Here is a 20,329-nt window from a genome sequence, read left to right on the forward strand (position 1 = left end):
CAATTTACTCTCCTTCCAGCAGTGTATGAATCCCTGTTGTTCCACATTCTCACCACTCTTCATGTTGTCAGATTTTTTTTTCTCTTTAACCAATCTGGTAGGTATGGGGTGGTATTACACTGAGATCTTAATTTGCCTTTCATTGAACATTTTTCATATGTTTATTGATTATTTGGATTTTTATATTGGTGAAGGTGCTGTTAAATTTCTTCCAATTTTTAGAAATTGGGTTTTTATCATCTTGATTTGCAAAATTTCTTTATTATTATGGATATTAGTTGTCAGATAAACATTTTAAATTTCAATTTTTATGCTTTTAATTGGTTCATTCAATGAGTAGAAATTCATAGCTCTAGTGTAGTCTGTTTAAAAATCTCCGGCCCCATGGCTTAGTGGTTAAGTGCGCACGCTCTGCTACTGGCGGCCCGGGTTCGGATCCCAGGCGCGCACTGACGCACCACTTCTCCGGCCATGCTGAGGCTGCGTCCCACATACAGCAACTAGAAGGATGTGCAGCTATGACATACAACTATCTACTGGGGCTTTGGGGGGGAAAAAATGCTGATATTTAAAAAAAATAAATAAAAATCTCTTCCTTTGTGGTCAATGTTTTTATGTCTTACTTAAGAAAATTTGCTTTTTATGTCTTACTTAAGAATTTCTCCTACTCTAGAAGTCAGGAAGATATCCTATTATCCTCTAAAAATTCATTGTTTTTACTTTCACAGGTCTGTTCATAATTCACCTGGAATTGATTTTTCTGTATGTTATGAGGCTTGTAATAACACCTTCATTGTCAAACAAGTGTTCATATAGGCATGGATCTATTTCAGAGCTTTTTATTCTGTTCCACTGGTACGTTAATCTATCTTTAATTTAATGATTAATAATCATAGCTTTATATCAAGATTTGATCTTCAGTAAAGTAAGTTTCCCTACTTGGGTCTTTTTTTCACTTTTGGAGTATTTTAAAATTTTTATTATGTCTTTTAAAATGTATAGTAATGTAAAAAATTAGTATATCAAACTGCTATGTGCTCATGAACTGGTTTCAACAATGATCAACACATGACCAGTCATGTTTTATGTCTATAACACCACTCAATTCTGTCCACCACACCCAACACAAGATTGGTGTTAGGAAGATTGCAGATGTCATATCATTTATCTGTACATAGTCTGAAGATACTCATTTATTTTTTTCCTTTTTCATAGCTATAGCACTATTGTTATAGAAACAAGCAAAGAGAATAATTGATAATAATTTCTCAAATCAGTGTTCAAATTCCTCTGATTACATAAATAGAGATAGATGTATGTGTGCATTTTTTATGTATATCTACAAAATTTTGTGTATGTATATTATATATTTTTATGAATATATACTTTTATGTATGTAACTGTAGATATATATGTGTATGTAAATATGGGTGTATATATACTTTTTATGTATATATTCTGTTTATATGTGTGTGCATATATACATTTTTTAAGGTATGATATATGAGTATATGTGTGTATGTATACACAATCAAAAACTTTGAATACTGATTTGGAAAATTATTGTTAATTATTGCATGTCTTTTTCTGTCTAATAATGCACTTGTGTGTGTATATCGATATATAATTGTTATGTATATATACATTTCATATTTCATATTTATCCATATAAATGTATGTATATACACACATATATATATATACTTTTTTATGAATCAGGATCCAAATAAAGTCTACATGTTTTGTTTGGTTCACTTGTTTGAAATGTCTTTATTTTTTGTGTGTGTGTGTGTGAGGAAGATCAGCCCTGAGCTAACATCCATGCCAGTCTTCCTCTTTTTTGGCTGAGGAAGACTGGCCCTGGGCTAACATCTGTGCCCATCTTCCTCCACTTTATATGGGATGCCACGACAGCATGCCCTGACAAGCGGTGCATCGGTGCGTGCCTGGGATCCGAACCCAGGCCACCAGCAGCAGAGTGCACGCACTTGACCGCTATGCCACAGGGCCAGCCCTGAAATGTCTTTATTTTTAATATTTAATAAACGTTTATTTTAGAATAGTTTCATTTTACAGGAAGGTTGCAAGGATGTTACAGAGTTCCCTGTTTTTTCACCCTGTTTCCCCTATTGTTAACATCTTACATTGCTGTGGTATGTGGGGGATCAGAATTGGCCGCCCCAAAATTGCCTTGATTATTTTTAAGAACAACTGACTCTGAAAGAAACTTTAACCTTCCCCCTAACTGCCTAAAAGTATTTAAGATAGAAAGCCTGTTCCAGGAAGGAACTAATACCATAAGATAACATTGTCTACAGACTGCCCAGTGAACACTTGTTTAACAAATATTTGCATTTTCATCTCCATGTAAATTGCCTTCCTCCCCTTTGAAGCCCCAAACCACTACCTCCAACATCCTCCTTTGTCTTTAGCTGAAAATGGTATTTAAAGTGACAACCTCAGCCATTCTGGTGAGTTGCGGTTTTCCTGGGTTTCTCCCACGTATACATGTTATAAAGCTTTGTTTGATTTTCTCCTGTTATTCTGTCTCATGTCAGTTTAATTTGTAGACCAGCCAGAAGGATGTAGAGGGTAGAGGAATTGTCTTCCTCCCCTACAGGTACATTTGTCACAACTAATGAACCAATCTTGATACATTATTTTTATTTACAGTTCATACTTTATTCAGATTTCCTTAGTTTTTACCTAGTGGCCTTTTTCTGACCCAGAATCCCATTTAGCCTACCACATTACATTTAGTCATCATGTCTCTTAGAATTCTTTAGACTGACAATTTGTTGGACTTGCATTGTTTTTGATGACCTTAACAGTTGATAAGTACTAGTCAGGTAGTTTGTAGAACATTCCTCAATTTGATTTTATCGATATTTTTCTCATGAGTAGACAAGAATATGGATTTTAGGAGATAGACTACAGAGGTAAAGTGTCATTCTCATTGCCTCATATCAAGGCTTTGTACTATCAACTTGACTTATCACTGTTGGTGTTAACCTTGATCACTTAGCTGAGGTAGTGCTTGTCAGGTTTCTCCACTATAAAGGTACTCTTTTTCCCCCTTTTCATACTGAGTTTCTTTGAAAAATCACTGTGTGCATTATACACTTACAGTATGGGAATTATATTCTCCCTCCTTGAGGACAGAGTGTCCACGTAAATTATTTGGTATTTTTCTGTATGGGAGATTTGTCTATTCTCCCCCATTTATTTATTTATTTATCCAATCACTTAGTTATACATTACTGTTATTTATTCAGTTTTTGCTCAAATGGTTCCAGTTTTGATCATTGGGAGACCTTTTAGCTGTCTCCCGTATACCTTTGACATGCTTCCATCATTTTGTTTTTTGAGCACTTCCTACTTGTTGGAACCACAGGATGCTCCATGCTCATCTTGTATGTCCACTCCCATGGTCTTAAAATCAGTCCTTTTTTCAAGGAGCTCTGGTTCCTTTTATTGGAGAATGGTGTCAGAAATTAAGATCTGGGAACTGAGTATGCTCATTGTGAATGTGATGTTGCTGCTTCTAGGCCCTCTCAGTAGACAAAGCTATGAAATAATATGTGTGTGTACTATTTATATTTAATATACATTATATGTTATATTCATATATTATAAATATGCTTAATATATTCATAATGTTCTTCATCATGAATATGAAGAGAAAAAAAAGAGACAGATCTAAAAGAATCCAAAATGGACCTTATACAAATGAAAATACAATATATGCAATTAAAAAATAATATAGATTAGACATGGCCAAAGGAAAAAATTCAGTGAACTTGAAGACATGGCAATTAACACTGTTCAAAATAAAGAATAGAAAGAAAAAGGAGTAAAAAAAACAAGCCGTGTAACACATAATTCCTGGAAAAAGGGGAGGGGCTGAAAAAATATGTGCAAAAAAAATAATGGCCCCAAAGTTTCCAAATATGATAAAACGTATACCCATGAAGATCAAAGCAGAATAAACATTTTAAAAAAAACAACAATAATCACTTCATACTTAATTTTGCTGGAAACCAACGATAAAAAGAACATCTTAAAAACAGCCAAAGAAAAAAAGACTTTATGTACGTAAGTACAAAGTTTCAACGATGGCATCATTCTGGTAGAAACTATGTAAGCCAAAACAATGAAGTAGACATTGTTCAAAGTACTGAAAGAGAAAAGAAAAGTCACCTTAGAAGTCTGTTTATAATTTATGTAGAACTAAAGTTTATGAAGACAAAGAACAAAAAAGAGAAAATGGAAGTATACTGTTGCATGATTTATATGATATATGTGAATGGGCATATTATTAGAAGTCTGAATGTAATAAGTTATAGGTGTTTATTGCAAATTTTAGAGATAAACCCTAAAAGAACCCCACAAATATGTACAGCTAATAATCAATGGGGGAAATAGAATGGAATCATACAACTTAATCAAAAACAAAACAAAACAAGCAGAAAGAAAAAAAGAAACAAAGATATAACAAATTATAGAAAACAAGTATCAAGATGGTAAATGTAAACTCAACCATTTGTTGTTAGTGCCATGGAGTCAATTCTGACTCCTGGTGACCCTGCGTACAGCAGAGCAGAACTCTACCTGGTCTTTTTGCACCATCCTCTCACCTTCTGGCACTATATCAGACGATGCTCCGCTGCTATTCATAGGGTTTTCATGGCCAACTGTTTTCGGAAGTGGGTGGCCAGGTCCTTCTTCCTAGTCTGTCTTAGTCTGGAAGCTCTGCTAAAACCTGTCCACCGTGGATGACCCTGCTGGTATTTGAAATACCAGTGGCAGAGCATTCAGCATCACAGCAACATGCAGCCACCACACAGTATGACAACTGACAGACGGGTAGTGTGGTTCCTTGACCAGGAAACAAATCCTGGCAGCAATAGTGAGAGTGCCAAATCTTGACCATTAGACCACCAGCGCTGGCTAAACTCAACCATATTGTTAATAATATTAAATGAAAATGGCGTGAACACACCAATTAACAAGCAGAGATTGTCAATTGGGTAAAACATCAAGATCCAACTATATGCTGTCTACAAGAAACTCATTTTTGAATAAAGGAAGTAATTTTGACTATTTAAATACTCCAAGTTAATTGAATGAGGAACAAATTATACTGGAACAACAATAGATGTTGAGGTTTTTTTTTTTGCAAAAAAAAAAAGAATTGTTCCATTATATATATATACACATATATATATGTATATATAAATATATATATATTTAGATATATATATAAATATATATATATTTGCAAAAAGAAAAAAAAGAATAATATCAATCCTTACTTTACATCATATATAAAAATTAACTTAAAATGGATTGTAGACCTAAATGTGAATCTCTGAACTATAGAAAACATAGATCTTAATGACTTTGGATTACACTTATATTTCTTAAATAAGATGCAAAAAGAGAAAAATAAAACAAAAAAACTTGATAGACTTCATAAAAATTAAAAATTTTGTTCTTCTAAGGACCCTTTTAATAAATTGAAAAGGCAAGCCAAATACTGAGAGAAAATACTTGCAAAACATATATATTGGATAAAGAACTTCTATCCTGAATATATAAAGCACTCTTACAATATAATTATAAGATGAGAAGCAATTTGATTTAAAAATTGGTAAAAAAAATATCGTAACTTTATCCAAAGAAGACGGAAAACACATAAGCACATAAAAAGATGCTCTACATCATTAGTTGAGGGAAATTCAAATTAAAACACAACAGTGATATCATTACACACTGACTAGAATGGCTAAAATCAGTACCACTGAAAATACCAGGTGTTGGAGAGGATGGAAAACAACTGGAACTCTGTTGTTTGTTGTTGATACACTGTTGGTACTGATACCAAATGGTAAGCAACTTTGTAAACAAGTGGTTTCTTATAAAGTTAATTATACACTTACCATATGATAATGTATGTCTGCCCAAAGATTTGTATGTGGATGTTCATAGTAGCTCTATTCATTGTAGCCAAAATTGGGAGCAACACAATGTCCATCAATTGATAAATGGATAAGCAAATTGTTATATATCCATACCATGGAAAACTACCCAGCAATGAAAGGGAACAAAGTACTGGTACATAGAACAATATGAATGAATCTTCATTCATAATGTTAAGTGAAAGAAGCCAGGCACAAAAGAACATATGCTGCATGATTCCATTTTTATGAAATTTAATATACATTAATAGAATTTATTACATATAATTTTATATATTTTCATATACTATAACTTATATGAAATTCTAGGAGAAGATAGTGACAGAATAAAGGTAAGTAGTTACCAGGATGAGAATGGGAGTAGGGGATTTTACTGCAAAGGAGCACAAGGTACTGTCTGGGGTGATGGAAACTTTGTATCTCATATTTGTGGTGTGGCTACATGACTGCATTCATTTGTCACAATACACCAAATTTATCAGTATTTCATGGAAATTATGCCTCAATAAGTATAACTTTTAAAAATGAATATTCTCTGGCCTAAGCTTTAAGGGGCAGAGACAGGCTGGTAAGCAATAATTATACTAATTCTAGTGTGATCACTACTATATCAGCAGTATCTCCATGTAATATTTATTCATTCAGCTGGGACCATACTAAGCACTACAATGACAACTGTCCTCACAGAACTTAAGATCTGGGAAACAAAGCAGGAAATAACTAATTCTACCTAAGGTCTCAGAAAAGACTTCCTAGAGGTGATTTCTGAGCAAAGTCTCAATAAAGAAGTTCACCAGAAGCATGTACAAAAATACTAGGACTAGTAAATTTAATGGCATGTCATTAAAACAAAAGGTAGTTTTGTGTGGCTTCCTAATCAGTGAAAGCATATTCTCTGTGAAATTCCAAAACATTGCATTTATGTAAACTAGCTGATAATACGGTTATCACATCAAATTCGTATTTTCTAGTTTTGGACTCATCTTCTGGATAACTACTGAAATGCTAGGAAAAAATGATCAAATTTAGCTCTCATAATGAAATAAAAGGTATTTTCCAGCAGGTGAAATTTGCCAGTAGTAGGGTGCTTGTAATTTGTTTTCAAAGACTTACCATTCAGATAATTTTAAAAGGTCCAAGGGCTACAGATTGGCATTAACTTCTGTCATCACAAGAATCTTGTCCTTTTTTCCATCACTGTATACTTCAGTGTCTGAGATACGGTAAACGTTCAATAGATATTTTTGTTGTTGAATGAATGTGCAATAATGTTCTGATAACTTATTCCACTTGCTGCCTGTCCTTCATAGCCCAGAAGGGTATCTGTAGATGAGTGACCCCAACCATGTGCTTTTTGTTTTTCTCTGGTAATTCCCACTTTAACCTTCTAATGAATGGATAGAATAAGTATATTAATATTAGAATGATATATTAAATTTATGAGCCTAGTACAGTTCAGATTATAGGTGAAAATCACAGTAATATTTGTCCATTTAAGAAATCTCAATTTTCTTATGTTTATCCAAGCACTTCATATACCGTCTGGTTCCTTAACATCTGAGTGGCTGCCAGAGGTCTGTGTCTGTCTCACAAAGGTAGCCTAGTTTGTGTTATCATCAGAAACATGTTGAACTGACGCATCAGGGACACTTATCCTGCAACCTACCTACAAATGCTCTACAGCTGTTAAATGTCTTGCAATCCAAAGTTAGTGATGGTAACAGGTTTATTTCAACACTTCCCTATTCAACAGGTGTGATTATGGTGTGTGGTATCTAGTGTATAGTACCTTGTTTCATCACAAAAGAATGAGATGAGGTTCCACATAACTGCATGCGAGATGGTGAGTTGGATTTGCTAGTAATTCAAGAGCTAGTGAATCAGTCCAACTCCTTTTTGGCATTTTGTCACAGGCTTTTCAATCTGTTTATCTTGTTTTCCCTTCATATCATATGAGTGGAGAATCCCTTTCTGTTTTGAAGGAAAGGAAACACAATAGTAAATTCTAGATTCCCTTTACATTACTTTCACATGGAATTTGTGACCAAGGAATTACAATATTGATAAATTCTTCTATTATTGCTACGGAGAGAGAGAAACCCAGGCACCTAGTTTAATCACATATTTTTCCCAAAAGCATCTTGTAAAGTCAGCTTTAGAAGGAGAGTATGTTAACTTTAAATTAGTTTTCAATTAGTTCAAAAGCAAGGACATGAATAACTAAACAAAAATTTCCTTTGGAACTAGCAAAAGCAGATGTTTATTTCACAATATTAAAAGGCATCTTTGTGCGTAGAGCTTTGGACTATGAGGTGGGAGATCTGGTTTGTTTGCCTTGCTAGGCCATTATCTAACCCTGAGACTGTGGATAAGATCCTTGAATAGTGTATATTTCATTTTCCTTATCTGTTGAATAGCAATGAAATTTTATATACCTCTACAGAGTTTTCTATAAAAATCAAGTCTGATAATATATGAGAAAATGCCTAAGAAAGTATTATGCAATGTACAAATATTTGTTATCACACAGACTCTTTTGTGTACACAGAGCATTGTGTTATATCTTATATAGAAGTTACTCAGGCAGACAAAATCATCAGGGCTAGTCAGTCTCCCTTTGGTAACCACTTATAAATTCCTTTATGCCCCCTAAAGAGCAAAGAATGGCTCACATATTTTTGGTTTCTCTAGATGCTGAGTAACTCAGGGTCCTGAAAGAGAAAAACTAGTTGAACTTGTTAAGTACTTTAATTGATATGAACAAGAGAAATAACTCAAGATACTTATTGAATATTGACTATAATACTGCCCCTTTCCTTCATGGAGTTTAGAGTTCCATTGATTTATGTGTATAAAAATTAAAATTTTATCTTTCCCCCAAAATATTCTCCAACTGCAAATTCTTAAATTCAAAAGTCCCCACTCTCCATATCCTCCTATCCTTTGTGTTTTCTCCTTCCAACTATAGCATGAGTCATGCTACACTTGTTCTCACCCCACTGAGATCTCCTGGACCTTTAACCCCTTAACTTCTCCTTCTCTGTCATCTCCATCCATGACCTCTTTCTTCCTTTCCTATCCATCTTAGACTTCACATCAACCACTTAGACTCTCCCTTAAAATAGTCTCAACTCATTTTCACTTTAATATTAACAGTGTTTATATCTAACTCTCTTGCATGCTCAGAGAATATGGCTTGGGTCAATGGAGGAAACTGGAATGTATTGTAATCATTACAGATGCTGCCCTGTAATCCCAACTGAACCTTCAACACTGCCCCCCACCCTCATCCTTCTATGTTTCCTGAGTCAGCTCTCTCATCCATTCTCCACAGTAAGATTACCAACTTTGTTATTTGCTTCAAATCTATCATATAAATTCTGCTCTTTCTCTACTACTGCACAATAGAAATAGACCACTTTAGAAAAGAATTATGTTGAATGTTGGCTATAAATCTACACACATACCTGTATCTCTTTCTGAGTTGTCAAACATTGCCTCTCTACTGGCTTGTTCTTATTAATATTTAAACATGATTGAGTGACATCAGCAAAAAGGCCAAATAAGATGTCCCTCACATGCTCCCCCTCCAACAATAATTTGGCATCCATCCACAGACAAAAGTGCTTTCCTGAGAGCTTTGGGATCCAGGTAGGAGATCCTGAACGTTCCCAAGCTCATTTTATGAGGCCAGCATTACCGTGATACCAAGCCAGTTAAGGACACTACAAGAAAAGAAAACTACAGGCCAATATCCTTGATGAATATAGATGCAAGAATTCTCAAAATAATTCTAGCAAACGAAATTCAACAGCATATTAAAAGGATCATACACCATGTTCAAGTGGGATTCATCTCTGGGGTGAAAGGATGGTTCAACATATGTAAATCAATTAATGCAATACACCACATTAATTGAATGAAGGATAAAAATCATAGGATCCTTTCAATAGATGCAGAAGAAGCATTTTAGAAAATTCAACATCCTTTCATGATAAAAGCTGTCAACAAATTGGGTATAGAGGAAACATATCTCAACATAATAAAGGCCATATATGATAAACCAACAACTCACATCATATTCAACATGATGAATATGTCAAAAGCTTTTCCTCTAAGATTAGAAACAAGACAAGGGTACCCATTCTCACCACTCCAGTTTCACATAGTACTGGATGTCCAAGCCAGAGCAGTCCAGCAAGAAAAAGAAAGAAAAGCCATCAAAATTGGAAAGGAAGATGTAAAACTCTCTCTGTTTGCAGATGACATGATCTTATATATAGAAAACCCTAAAGACTCCACCAAAAAGCTATTATAACTAATAAATGAATTCAGTAAAGTTGCAGGATACAAAATCAACATACAAAAGTCAGTTGCATTTCTATACACTAACAATGAAATATCTAAAAGAAATAAAACAATCCCACTTACAATAGCACCAAAAACAATAAAATACTTAGGAATAAATTAAACCAAAGAGGTGAAAGATCTATACACTGAAAAGTATAAGACATTGGTGAAAGAAATTGAAGAAGACACAAATAAATGGAAAGATATCCTATATTCATGGATGGGAAATATTAATATTGTTAAAATGTCCATACTACCCAAAGCAATCTACATTTTCAGTGAAATCGCTATCAAATTCTGATGGTATTTTTCAGAGAAACAGAAAATACAATCCTAGAATTCATATGGAACCACAAAAGATCATGAATAGCCAAAGCAATCTTGAGAAAGAAGAACAAAACTGGAGGCATCACACTTCCTGATTTCAAACTATACAACAAAGCTATAGCAATCAAAAGAGCATGGTACTGGCATAAAACCAGACACAAAGATCAATGGAACAGAATAGAGAGCTTAGAAAAAAACCCATGCATATATCGTCAACTAATATTTGATAAGCAAGCCAAGACTACTCAATCGGGGGAAGGTAGTTTTTCAATAAATGGTGCTAGGAAAACTGGATATCGACGAGCAAATGAATGAAATTGGACCCCATCTTATACCACTCACAAAAATTAACTGGAAAAGGATTAAAGACTTAAATGTAAGACATCAAACCATAAAACTCCTAGAAGAAAACGTAGAGAAAAAGCTCTTTGACTTTGGTCTTGGCAATGATTTTTTGGATATGACACCAAAAGCATAAGTAACAAAAGCAAAAATAAACAAGTGGGATTACAGCAAACTAAAAAGATTTTGCATAACAAAAGAAACAATCAACAGAGTGAAAAGACAACCTATGGAATGGGAGAAAATACTTGCAAACCACATATCAAACAAGGAGTTAATATCCAAAATGTATAAGGAACTCATACAACTTAATAGCAAAAAACAAATAATATGAATTAAAAATGGGCAAAGGACCTGAATAGACTTTTTTCTAAAGAAGACATCCAAATGGCCAACAGGTACATAAAAAGATGCTCAACATCACTAATCATCAGTGACGTGCAAATCAAAACCACAGTGAAATATCACCTCACACCTGTTACAATGGCTATCATATCAAAAAGACAGGTTATAACAAGTGTTGGCAAGGATGTACAGAAAAGGAAACCCTAGTACCCTCTTGATAGAGATGTAAATTGGTGGAGCCACTATAGAAAATAGTATGGAGGTTCCTCAATAAATTAAAAATAGAACTACCATATGATCCAGAAATCCCACCTCTGGGAATATATCTGGAGGAAATGAAATCACTGTCTCGAATAGATATCTGTACCTGCACCCCCATATTCATTGCAGCGTTATTCCCAATAGCCAAGACATGGAAACAGCCTAAGTGTCCATCAATGGATGAATGTATAAAGAAAATATAGTATATATACAATGAAATGTTATGCAGCCATAAAAAAGAAGGAAATCCTGCCTATTGCAACAACATGAATGGACCTTGAGGGTATAACGCTAAGTGAAATAAGTCAGAGAAAAACAAATTCTGTATGATCTCACTTATCTGTAGAATCTAAAAAAAAAAAGTCAAACTCACAGAAATAGAGACTAAAATGGTGGTTGCCAGGGCCTGAAGGATGGAGGAAATGGGGAGATGTTGTTGAAAGGATACAAACTGCCGGTTATAAAATGAATAAGTTCTGGGAATCTAATGTACAGCAGGGTGATTACAGTTAATGGTACTGAATTATATAGTTGAAAGTTGCTAAAAGAGTAAATCTTAAATGTTCTCATCACACACACAAAATATTGTAATTATGTGAGGTAATAAATGTGTTGTCTAACCTTATTGTGGTAATCATGTCTCAATATATACGTGTATCAAATCATCGTGTTGTACACCTTAAACTTACACAGTGTCATATGTCAATTATGTCTCAATAAAGCTGGAAAAATATTTAAACATGGTCAAATTCAGTTCATCTTGAGTAAAAAAGAAAAATGCTCTCGACTATATTACTCTCCAACTATGGCTTTATCTTTTTTCTCCCATTCTCAGCTAAATCTCTTGAAAGAGTTGTTTACACTCATAGCCATCAGACTTCAACTCGCACAACTCTACAAAATGACTTCACAACTACACAAAGTGAATTTTTGCCAAGGTCATCAATATCTTGGTTCCAAAATCCACTAGATGCTTTCTCTACTTATTTCACTACTTATTGTTTTTTGTGAGGAGGACTAGCCCTGAGCTAACATCTGATGCCAATCCTCCCCCCCTTTTTTTTTCTTGAGGAAGATTGACCCTGAGCTAACATCCGTGCCCATCTTCCTCTACTTTATATGGGACGCTGCCACAGCATGGCTTAACAAGCAGTGCGTCAGTGTGCGCCTGGGATCTGAACCTGCGAACTCCAGGCTGCCAAAGCAGAGCGCGCGCACTTAACCGCTTGTGCCACCGAGCCAGCCCCTGATCTGATCTTTTAGTACCATTGCACAATGTTGGCCACTTTCTCCTTCATTAAACACTCATCTATTTGCTTTTGTGATACCCTCCTCTTCTGGTTTTCTTCCTACCTCTGGGTCACAGTTTTTCAATGGCACTGCCCCGCCAACCAATCCCACTCCCCTGAAATGGACTCTCTCATCTATATCCCTATTCAGTGTAATGAGATATTCGATTCTAGAGATACATGACTATCTCTAGTCATGTAATACATATGTCTTTGCCCCCCCCAGCTCTTCCCTCTCCCTCATTCCTCAAACCAATCAATCATCATGTTGATTTAATTCTACTCAATAAATATTATTGAAATCCGAATCCATCCAGTCTTCTCCAGCCCTGCTTCTACTTCTCTAATTCAGCCAATCATTTATTAAAAAAAAAAACAAAAGAAACTCTTTTGAATGCCCACTCTATGCCAGGCACTGTGCTATAAGCACTGGGGAAATATTGGTAATCAAGCCAGATAATATTTGAGCCATCATGAAGTCTCTATCACCTTTCTTGAATTATTGCTATAGCCTCATCATTTGCCTCCTTTTCTCCAGATATGTCAGCTTCCAAATTATTTTTTTATATTGAGGCCAGATAATTATTTTTCTAAAATGAAATTTCAGATATGATATTCTTCACCCTAAATCTTTCAGTGGATCCCCAATGCTCTTAAGACAAAGCCTAGGCTCTGTAACATGGCCTACAAGACCCAGCATGATTTGGCCCTAACTCATATTTCTGGACTTATGTCACTAATACTCCCCCCCCCCAGTTTCCTTTCTACCTTGAATGACATATCCAGCTACCCTTTTAATTTCTGTAAGCCACAGTGCTATTTCTCACTAGAACACACTACTTTCTCTTTATGAAACATCCACTCTCCCTCTTGATCTAGGTGCCCACTTCTAGAAAGCAGTCCATGACACATCCACTCACTATATTTGTGTTTTTTGTTCCCTTTCTCAGTGCTCCATGGCATCTTCTGTGATGTTATGCTGATATTTAAAATGCAGTTCTTATTAATGATTTTTCTTATATTAACATTATCAAATCATACTCACACAAAACCCTTGTATGTGCTGGCCGTTTGTGCATATCACTATAAATAGAAAGAATATCTGCCTCCAGGGAAATAGATCTTAACCAGCGGTGTACAGAATTACCTGTGGAGATTTTAAAAGTATAGATGCCTATATGAATGCCTAACCCCAGATATATGAAATCAGAATTTCTGGGGCAGAATCCAGTTGTTTTTTAAAATCCTCAAGGTATTCTGATACTCAAAGGTATTCCTGGTTAAGAAACACTGTGCGTGCATGCACGCATGCACACACAGAAAATTTTTTAAAAAGACATAAAAGAAACAGTGATTGGTGATTTTCAAAGTGTGATCCCTGAACCAGCAGCATCAGCATCATTTCGACATGCAGAAAGTACCCATTCTTGGACCACACCCCAGATACACTGAATCAGATATTCCCTGGGGTGTGGGACCCAGTAATCTGTATTTTCACAAGCCCTCAAGGTGTTTCTGATAAGGATGGCATACCCCACCCTATATTAATTTGGTATTTGATTATAGTGGCATTCCTCTTTGAGACCAGGCCATGGTCTCAGAATCATTCTCAACAGAGAGACGCAGGAAGTATTGGCAATCAGTCAGAGTTATACCTTGAATTGAAATCTTTCTGATTCTTACTGTAATTTCCTACAAGATTTATACTACTTCTTAGTGCATGGAAAATTGTTTGGGATATAGCCTTGAGCAATGGAGGAGAGAGGGTTGGGCATGAAGATATGAACTTTAGGATACCCTTGAGAAAGGAAAGAACAAAAGAGATGGTGTGGAGGAAAGATTCTCTAAATGCAGGGAGAACTGTTGGAGGCAACAGTGGAGGGAAAACCAGATAAAGGAGACATTTAACAGGGAATAGTAGACAGAATAGTCTGGACTCCAGAATGGATGGAGTTTCTAGCTATAACTTTTAAATACAATCATGTTAATTTACATTCACAAACTGTATTGAGCCCTGTAACTGAGGGCCTGGTTCTTGGTTTTGATACAGTGTAATGGCAGAAATTGTCCTAACTGGTCTCACTGAAGGGGAAAGAAGAGGCAAATAGATATTTTTAAATCACTTAAATTCAAGGCAGTAAGTATTTCCAAATAGGCTAAATTTAATGAATTTAAGACAATTTTGAGAATTTTTGAGTTTTTAAAATATCAGTATAATGGTTTAATACAATTAATACCAAGGCCTTTCAGCCCCCACTTATTTTATTGTCATTAGAAATTCTTTTTCTTTGGTAAATGGCATTGTCTATGAGCTATTAAATGCTTCCCTTTTTTGAAAGGAACAGGGCATTTTATGAGAATATCCACAATTTTTATTTATCCAAATCATTATATGTTTAAAATCTCAATAGGTCTGAAGTAGTGTATAAACAGGAGTAACTAGAGTTTTAAATGTATTTATAATAGCCCCATTTAATAAATATCTCTTATATTATCCATTAATTTACAAATATTTTGAAAGCTTGAATAGTCTCATTTGAATGTATGTTTCCATGCTAGAATTTGTGTAACTTTGCTGTCACCAACAGGTTGCTGTGTGAATTAAATGTTTTCATCTCAATATGTTTTCATTGTATCTAACAGTTAAAAATCGAGGAATAAACTATATTGTTATTTTTCTTAAACTTGAAATGCTCTGTAGAGCACAGTTAAGCATTAATGTATTATATCTGGGAAAGTAATTATTATTTTTTGATTTGCCTGAAGAGGATAGTGTGGACATATATCAGACAAAGAGCCATTTGTATTTTTTTTCTCTAGTGGCAGATTTATTTCTCCATTAAATGCAGAAAGATCATCAATATCCACTACATGGCTTCAATTAGCTGAACATTTTGTCAACCACTGCTGTTCTCCAGCTGCCAAATATACCATATGAAATAGTAGAGAGCCTATCCTGTTTTCTCATCTTCCTTCTCAATTAAACAAAAGAAAATAGAATGAGAAGAAGACATTAAAACTAAGCCTGTCTTTTAGTTGGCATCTGCTCTTCTACAGGCAATTAATTTATAAACAGTTATATGAAAGAAGAACTAGCGTAAAGGCAAGAACACAAAGGTATTAAAATGTTCCCTTCCCCCACCTCATTCTATTGTCAATGACCTTGGTTCTTATGCTTCCCAGAAAGTCTCAGCATCACTGAGGCATAAAAGAGAAGGATTCAGAAAGCATTATCCTTTGGCCAAGACAAAAATACCCAAGAAAACTATTGGTCAATCATGAAATAACACAACAGTTCATTAGCCAGCCCTGGTGGTCTAGTGGTTAAGACTTGGCACTCTCACCTCCATGGCGCGAGTTTGTTTTCCAGTCAGGGAACCACACCACCCATCTGTCAGTTGTCATACTGTGGAGTCTGTGTGTTGCTGTGATGCTGAAAGCTATGCCACCCGTATTTCAAATGCCAGCGGGGTCATCCATGGTGGACAGGTTTCAGCAGAGCTTCTGGACTACCAAGAAGGACCTGGCCACCCACTTCCAAAAAAATTTCCCATGAAAACTCTATGACTAGCAGTGGAGCATTGTCTGATACAGCACCAGAGGTGAGAGGATGATGCAAAAAGACCGGGCAGGGTTCCACTCTGCTGTACCCAGGGTTGCTGGGAGTTGGAATCAACTCTATGGCACCACCAACCACAAAGTTCATTAATGTAATTCCACATTACAACAGACCACCTTGTTATCCTTTTATTTTTTAATAATCCAGACTGTTTTGTTATTATCAATTGAGTAATATTTCTCAGAGTTTCATTAAACCTAAAATATCCCAGATGGAAACAGAGCATTAAAACGTGTATTTACTTTAGGTTCATCTTTTTTTAATAAGGAATTTGTAAGAATTTAGGACCACATGACAACATGAAAATAAAAACATAAATTTTATTATGTTACATTCAAGTGTAGTCCAAATGTACAGATTGACTTGGACTATCTAAAAGAACTGCTCTATTTTTTATGCTCATATTCATTCATTCAACCACCTACAACATGCTTGGTAAAGTGCTGGAAAATTGGGATGCAGATCTCCATGTTAAGGCTACTGTCTAGTTCAGAATGTGTGAAGACCCAAACGAATACTTATAATACAGTGTGACAAGTACAATAATAGATGTGTTGTGTGTGTGTGTGTGTGTGTGAGAGAGAGAGAGAGAAAGAGAGAGAGTTTATATGAATTTGGGAATAAGAAGGAAGAGAACCTAAGGAATCAAGGAGTGGTCATAGAAGACTTCCTAGAGAAACAGTTATTTGAGCTGAGTTTCCCAGAATTTGGTTAGAACACTCCAGGATGAAAAAGCATTTTGGATGAAGACAGGAAGATATTTCTTTGCTTGTTATTTTTACCTTAATTGAGCAACTACAAGTCAAGCCTCAAGCAAGATGCTTTAAGGAGGACACCTCCTTGAATCCTCCCAATTAACTCTGAGGCATTTACTATTATCAATCATCTTTATATAAAGAGTTAAAAGTAAACAGTTTGTCCAAAATCAAACATGCTGGATTTTATCTCAGAGAGTCTGATTCCAGAGTCCATTTGCTACAACACTGGAGATAGCATGGCACTTCCAGGAACATCCTATTTTTCTCCATGACTGAGAATCTATGGTATCTGGAAATGCAGGGAGCTACAAGAGATGACACAAATCAAAAATGAAAGTGTGACAGAGACAGTCTTTAGATGTGAAAACACTATCTTTGGACTTTATCCTCTTGATTATATGGTATCATTATAGGATTTAAAGAAAGGATGGATAGAATTATGTATTAGTTTTATAATAATCAGTACAGAAGACAGAAGAAGTAATGATTAGAGTTAGGAGATAACTTAATAAACTATGGCAATATTTGAAGGAAGAGATGATAACTTGAACTGAGTGAGTGGGAATTGAAGAAAAGTGGACAAATTCAGGAGATACTGAAAAGGAAGAATCCACAGGGCTTTTTTGATAGATTGTATGTGTGGAGACAGGTAGAAAAAGGAGGAATCTGAAGTGACTCTCACATTTCTAGCTTAAGGAATAATATTTGGATTGTAGTGACTTCTGCTGATAGGGAATATAGGAAGAGGACACATTCAGGGGTAGAATGAGGGAAATGATGTATTCTCTTTGGGGAATGATGTGGCTGATATACCTGTAGAGAATATCATGGCAATTGAATAGAATGATATTGGATGCAGAGAGAGGTTGAGGCCAAATATGTATTTGTGTGTAACTAATTTATAGGCTATTGAAGTTGTGCCAGTTGGTAAGATCAATCATGAGAGTATGTAGAAGGTAAAGTGCCTAGATATCAAGAAAAATCAGATCCCATGAGAGAGGCTGAGAAGAAATGCCAATAAAGAGAGAGTGAAGCATAAAAAATCGGTAAGAGAGAATTTTGGAGTAGAGGCAATGTCATCAGTATTAAATAATAGAGAAAGTGTAGGTTTGATAGGGACCCAAATGTATCTACTGAATGTGGCCCTTGAAGGATCAAATTTTGTTGAGTTGTAGGGCAGAAGTTAGACTATGGTTAGGGGAGGAAGAAATTTGAGTGTCTAGGCAAGAGAGGGGCTAAAGTGATGCATCTTGAGGTCTAGAAGGGATAGGGAAGAAATTAAAGCTAGGAGGAACCTAGGAACTGGAGATTGTGATGAATTTAGAGAGTAGAAGTATTACCATCAAGGTACTGAGGAAATGAAAAACAGAGAGGTTATGGCAAAAAAATGTGCCACTAACTTTTTAAGATTCCAGAGATAAGATCTCTCTGAGCAAGTATACCATCTAGGCATTTGACCACAGATTGAGTAACAGAGAATGGAAATGAAGGTCACTGGAGAGGAAAAGATCAGAAATTTGGGTAGCTGGCCATGCAAATGTTTGAAGTATCTGAGGTAGCTGACAGCAGTCAGAGTAGAAGGGGAGACTGAGGCAGGAGCCAATTCATAAAATACACAAGGTTGGGGGATCAGAGTTAGATTAAAGACCAGCGAGGTAGCATGAGCCTTACGTGAGAATGGCTTTCCCCAAAAAGGTGAATAAACACTAGATTGACAGTCGAAAGAGGAATTAAAAAGGTCAACATCTCCTGCCAGCTCCAAGATATGCAGAATGTGGAAAATCAAAGTGTCTTCACTAAAGAGAGCAGCAGAGTAGACATTAATTTCCTCCTATAAGTACCTGGTGAGCCGCAAACTCACCTCATAGCAACCTGAAATTCCTCCTACCCAACATTCACTGTACTTGTCGTTACAAAAGCATATTTGTCTTTATCATATGTAACTTCCCTCAGAGTTACTGGATTATATCTATTGCCTCACTCATCATTATGTTCATCCTTGCACCTTCTATAGAATATAACTCAGAGCTGTACACACAATAACCTGGTAAAGACCATGTGAATGAAGGAATAAATGTGTACTGATCAGAAATGCTCCTGTGTCTTTTCTAATTGGGTTACATAACAACAACAACAAAATGGATATGTCTTCTCTACAAGATATTAATACATTTGCATCGTTACTTGTATCATAAGTAAACAAGCCAGCTAGGGCTTTAAAGTGTTTATTCCGGCCTGAATGATGATCCAACTCAGCCATATATTTTGACCAAATTAATTGGTAATATGGCAATAACCCTACTTCAATTTATGTTGTGTATAAAGAGGCACAGAGATGGACAAGTCAAACTAATTAACTTTTAAAAAATCTAGATACCAAAAACCATGTTTATGAAAAGAAAAATAATATCAGGCGTAATATTGTCAAAGATGCATTACACATTCTAGTTTTGACTTCAGCCTCCCGATTTAATTCCCTTTAATCTGTCTCACTTGTATATTTCCTGATGATGCTTCACTTGCAGTTTCAGAGTCTGAAATTATGCCACCAGGGATAGCATCGGAATTCTCTACGCTCAGAGTGACTGTTGTAATGAGCAAGGATACAGGTTCAGTCACTGTTTCAGTTAATGGATCAATATTTGTATCTTGTCCAAAGTCTGCTGTCTTTCCTTGACAATAACTTCCACCACTCCCTTGAGGAATAACCTATCAATGTCTGCAATTTTCTATCTCAAGTCCTCCTTTCTCTCTCACTATCCATTGTCTTGGCAAAATACTTTTCTTTTTCACTACTTCAGAGACTGGCCTTGTTACTCTCTCATCCCATTTGGCATTAGCACTACTATTGGATAGGAGAGCTGCAGTTGGTAGAAGCTCATCTCAAAGAGTCAGACAGTCAAACTGGTATTTAGATTTTTAAAAATTTACTTCCTAACAATAGAATTAAAAATTTCAGATATAGAAGCAGTCGCTAAGTGCTGAATGCCAATATAGGATCAATATTTGATTAGTATTAGTCTTTAAAAGTGTCAGTTTTATGAAGCTGAATCTAAT

Source organism: Ceratotherium simum, chromosome 4 (assembly GCF_057802395.1).
Source record: "Ceratotherium simum simum isolate JZ-2026a chromosome 4, ASM5780239v1, whole genome shotgun sequence".
In the NCBI taxonomy this organism is placed as follows: Eukaryota; Metazoa; Chordata; class Mammalia; order Perissodactyla; family Rhinocerotidae; genus Ceratotherium; species Ceratotherium simum.